Here is a 5466-nt window from a genome sequence, read left to right on the forward strand (position 1 = left end):
AATGACATATCTGTTTGATATAACATTGTGATAATGTCTGAAGTGTTACTTTACAGCCTGTCTTTAACTCCTTGAAGTAATGTTTCCTAAATATTTAACACCAAGAAATCTATTTCAAATAAACTGGTACTAATTGACATAGAAGACAATCTTCAGATGGAAGATTTATAGTATCAAATGTTGACACCAGTTAAATGAAACTGCACTTTCCCAAGAGGACAGCTGGCATCTTCCTGCCATGGGCATCAGAAGGACCATTGATTGTTTACAGTTTCTGTGGTCCATTTAAGTGTTCAGTTCAGTACAGTTCAGTCGCTCAGTCATGTCCGACTCCTTAAGACCCCATGAATCGCAGCACGCCAGGCCTCCCTGTCCATCACAAACTCCTGGAGTTCACTCAGACTCACATCCATCAAGTCAGTGATGTCATCCAGCCATCTCATCCTCTGTCGTCCCCTTCTCTTCCTGCCCCCAATCCCTCCCTGCATCAGAGTCTTTTCCAATGAGTCAACTCTTCGCATGATGTGGCCAAAGTACTGGAGTTTCAGGTTTAGCATCATTCCTTCCAAAGAAATCCCAGGGCTGATCTACTTCAGAATGGACTGGTTGGATCTCCTTGCAAAACTCTCAAGAGTTTTCTCCACTCTCTTTTCCGGTTATCGCAGCATAGAGAACTATGAGCAGCAAAGTCTCCCGCAACACCCTCTACGAGGCAGTGAGGGAAGTCCTGCACGGGAACCAGCGCAAGCACAGAAAGTTTTTGGAGACGGTGAAGCTTCAGATCAGCCTGAAGAACTATGACCCTCAGAAGGACAAACGCTTCTCGGGCACCGTCAGGCTTAAGTCCACTCCCCGCCCCAAGTTCTCCGTGTGTGTCTTGGGGGACCAGCAGCATTGTGATGAGGCCAAGGCTGTGGATATCCCCCACACGGACATCGAGGCGCTGAAAAAACTCAACAAGAATAAGAAACTGGTCAAGAAGCTGGCCAAGAAATATGATGCCTTTTTGGCTTCAGAGTCTCTGATCAAGCAGATCCCCCGAATCCTGGGCCCAGGCCTGAACAAGGCTGGCAAGTTCCCTTCCTTGCTGACCCACAATGAGAACATGGTGGCCAAAGTTGGTGAAGTGAAGTCCACGATCAAGTTCCAGATGAAGAAGGTGCTGTGTCTGGCAGTGGCTGTTGGCCACGTGAAGATGACAGATGATGAGCTTGTGTACAACATCCACTTAGCTGTCAACTTCCTGGTGTCATTGCTCAAGAAAAATTGGCAGAACGTCAGGGCCTTGTACATTAAAAGCACTATGGGCAAGCCCCAGCGTCTGTACTAAGGCACAGCTTAATAAACCATACTAAACCAAAAAAAAAGAGTTTTCTCCAACACCACAGTTCAAAAGCATCAGTTCTTTGGCGCTCAGCCTTCTTCACAGTCCAACTCTTACATCCATACATGACCACAGGAAAAACCATAGCCTTGACTAGACAGACCTTTGTTGGCAAAGTAATGCCTGTGCTTTTGAATATGCTATCTAGGTTGGTCATAACTTTCCTTCCAAGGAGTAAGCGTCTTTTAATTTCATGGCTGCAGTCACCATCTGCAGTGATTTTGGAGCCCCAAAAAATAAAGTCTGACACTGTTTCCACTGTTTCTCCATCTCTTTCGCATGAAGTGATGGGACCGGATGCGTAAGATAGTGAAATGGCCCCAGAGTTGAGGATTTGCTACCTGGGCCCTGTGGAAGTTGGAGAAGGCAATGACAACCCACTCCGGTACTCTTGCCTGGAAAATTCCATGGACAGAGGAGCCTGGTAGGCTGCAGTCCATAGGGTCGGGAAGAGTTGGACACAACTGAGAGAATTCACTTTCACTTTTCACTTTCATGCATTGGGGAAGGAAAAGGCAACCCACTCCAGTGTTCTTGCCTGGAGAATCCCAGGGATGGGGTAGCCTGATGGCCTGCCATCTATGGGGTCACACAGAGTCGGACCTGACTGAAGCTACTTAGCAGCAGCAGCAGAAACCTATGGAAGTATTAAGTAGAAGTAAGGATCTGTAGTAAGAATCACTTTAGTAATAGTCTTCTGGTCTTTAGACTTTCACATTCTGTAATGCTTACCTGTAACAATGAATATGGAATTGCCAATCCAGCCTGATGTCATTGTTGCCCTGAATTTCCTGCATGTATGGTTTCACCTTGGGTTGCACTGGCAACTGGCACGTGCTGAGCCAGAACACTGGACTTTCAAGACAATTCTGACTTCTATGGTTTCCACACACATGCATTTAAATGCACTTGTAACTGGTTAATTACCATGAAGCATAACTTCTACTTAATAAGTTTATCTGCTTCTAAAAAACAAAATTCCTTGAAGTATCTTTGCTTTTTTCTCTCCCTAGGCCTAGTTATCTTGAAGAATGTTTCCTGGCATCACTGAAAAAGGCTAAGAGGAGAAACCAAAGTTCCTATTTCAGAGATTACTATAGGAGTGTCTCACGGGTATATCTAATCTTTTCATTCAGTGAGTTCTGAATTAATATATTTCTCGGAAATGTGTTTGGCACTGTGACACAAAATCTGTTTACAGGATCTTGTTTTACATATATAAACACATCATTATATATATATATTTGCACACATACACACACATATATATATATATATATGCACACACATATGTATATATACACAACTATATACACACATGGGCTTTCCTGGTGGCTCAGATAGTAAAGAATCTGCCTGCAATGTGGGAGACCCGGGTTCAGTCCCTGGCTTGGGAAGATCACCTGGAGAAGGGAATGGCAACCCACTCCAATATTCTTGTCTGGAGAATTCCATGGACAGAGGATTCTGTCAGGAGACAGTCCATGGGTTGCAAAGAGTCGGAAAAAATTGAGCAATTAACACACACATACATATATATATGTAAAATATACATACAAATATATTTTTCAATTATACAATCAAAAATAATGTGTAGTTAAAATAAAGATGACTTTTGGGAGGCTGCCCTGTATTTCAGTACTCAGGTCATGAATAATAATAATGAACCTACAAGATTCTTAAAGGCAGACCATTTTGATGACTATACTAACTCTGAAATCTATTTTGACAGCGATACCCATTTTGATCTTTACCTCCTTGGGGTCATTTCCCTCTCTTAGTTGTAGTTGAATTCAATCCATTTCAACCACAGAAAATTCTACTAGCATCTACATATGTGTGTAGGGGGGGGCAGGATGTGTGTGTGTGCACGTGTTAGTCGTTCAGCCATGTCTGACTCTTTGTGACCTCATGGACTATAGTTCACCAGGCTCCTCTGTCCATGGAATTTTCTGGGCAAGAATACTGGAATGGGTAGCCATTCCCTTCTCCAGGGGATCTTCCTGACCCAGGGATCAAACCCAGGTCTCCTGCACTGCAGGAGGGTTCTTTACCATCTGAGCCACCAGGAAAGTCCCACTGACATCTATAATCTATACAAAATTGCCACAAAATTGCTTGTCAAAGATGATGACACCCCTCCCCAAAGTATATCCTTTGTCTTTGGTGGAAAGAACGTCTTCTGGGTCCTCTCAGGGAATCTTTAGGACGTGGATGGTTCATGCCAAATTCACTGCAGCAATTTTGTTTATGTCAAATTTTTTTAATTTATTCCTCAACATAGTACTTGGATTTGCTGCCATTTTCATTAATCATCAGCTATCAGTGTCACCTGATCAATTATGTGGCCCACTTACAGTTGCAATGCTACCAGAGTGAATCTAGAAACTCTAGCATATAGATTGATATTAATTCAGTCAATCTGAATAAATTATGCACTCAGAATACCTATCTACAGTCCCCAGTACTTCTGTAATATAAATACTAATCTAAATTGTGAAAATGAAACACTGAAAATCTTTTGGTATAATGCCTTTTTTCAAGGTTGTCTTTAACTGAAAATCCCCAGAGGATTTTAAACTGTTACCTAATTCAACATTTCTCAATTTTGGCTAAATTTCAAAATCAGCTGGGGAGACTGAAGATTCTTAATATACAAGTCATTCCCAAACCAATTGCATTAGTATTCCTGGAGAGGAATTCTGGCATCAGGACTTTTGAAAGCTCCCTGGACAATTTCACTGCATAGACAAGGTTGAGAAATACTGCTTTTGTCACTGAACAAAAGTTGGGTCCCCGTGCCCACACACAGTAAAACAAATCTAATGACTCTGGATTGAGGTGAAGTAAAGTGCAGTGTTTACTACATGGTGCCAAGCAAGAAGTCTGAGTAGCTAGTGCTTAAATGTCTGAACTCCCTGAAGGCTTTCAGGGAAAGAGTCTTAAAGATAGGATAAGGGAGGTGGGTTTGTGTGGTGCATGATCAGTTCAGGGACGCTCTTCTGATTGATTGGTGGTGAGGTAATTGGGAGTCAGTATCATTAGCCTTCTAGATCTAACTGGTCAGGAGTCTACATGCTTCTGCCAGCATACAGTTAACTTCTTCCACCTGGTGGGAGTTCTGGTATTTGCAAAACTGCTCAAAGGTTGTGGCTCAGAATATTGTCTATAGCCCTTGAGGAGATCCATGATTCTATTTAATGGCTAAACCATTATTATTTTGTCTTGTTTGATTGTTTGTATTGCCTTTGACTGCTTGACTTGACTTTCTGTATTTTCTCATTGTCTTCTTAAATTTACACTTTGGAACTCAGGGAAAGCCTAGGAGGCTAAAGTTTTTCTACAGATAGGAGGCAAGCACAGGACATGAGGGAGAGAGGTTTGTTCTGGGAAGACCCCATAGGGCCCTGCTTGGTTACACTTACAGAAGACAGTGATAAATGTCTGATACAGAGGCTGAATGTTGGCCATCCAAAAGATATGTCCAGGTTCTGAGCTCCAGAACCTATGTCTACTAATTACCTTATATGATGAAGAGACTGATTATTGTCTTATATGGCAAAAGAAGTGATTAACAATCTTAACAGGCTTTTCCTAAATTATCTGGGTGGGTCCCAAAAGGAATCACCTGTATCTGTGTAAAAGCAAGGAGGAGGGAGTTTAGGGACAGACACACAGAGAAGAGGATATTTACAAAGGAGAATATGCAGTGAGGATGGAGGCAGAGATTAGGGTGATGCAGCTACAAGCCTAGAATGGCTGGCTACCACTAAAAGTTAAGTAGAAGCATTCAGTGGATTGTTCCTCACAACCCTTGAAGGGAGTGTGGCTTCACCAACGGATTTCAGACTTCTGGCTTCCAGAACTATAAGAGAAGAAATTTCTTATTTTTTTAAGCTGCCAAATTTGTGGCTATTTGGTAACTGTCCATATGAAAACTGATACAAGGAGGAATAAAAAGCAAATTTATTTTTCCAGGAAATGTCCACATGTTTAAGGCAGAGTGGATATAGTCTTAGATAATGGCTAACAGGAAACACACATAGTACGTACCTGGTACCTGGAACTGTCCTGTGCATTTG

The 5466-nt window shown here is 42.2% G+C and overlaps 1 pseudogene; it reads left to right on the forward strand.

Annotated features, from left to right (window-relative positions):
* The first annotated feature begins 645 nt into the window (after positions 1-645).
* Positions 646-1367, forward strand: LOC781650 (60S ribosomal protein L10a pseudogene; annotated as a pseudogene).
* The last annotated feature ends 4099 nt before the right edge of the window (positions 1368-5466 follow it).

This window comes from Bos taurus, chromosome 1 (genome assembly GCF_002263795.3).
Source record: "Bos taurus isolate L1 Dominette 01449 registration number 42190680 breed Hereford chromosome 1, ARS-UCD2.0, whole genome shotgun sequence".
In the NCBI taxonomy this organism is placed as follows: Eukaryota; Metazoa; Chordata; class Mammalia; order Artiodactyla; family Bovidae; genus Bos; species Bos taurus.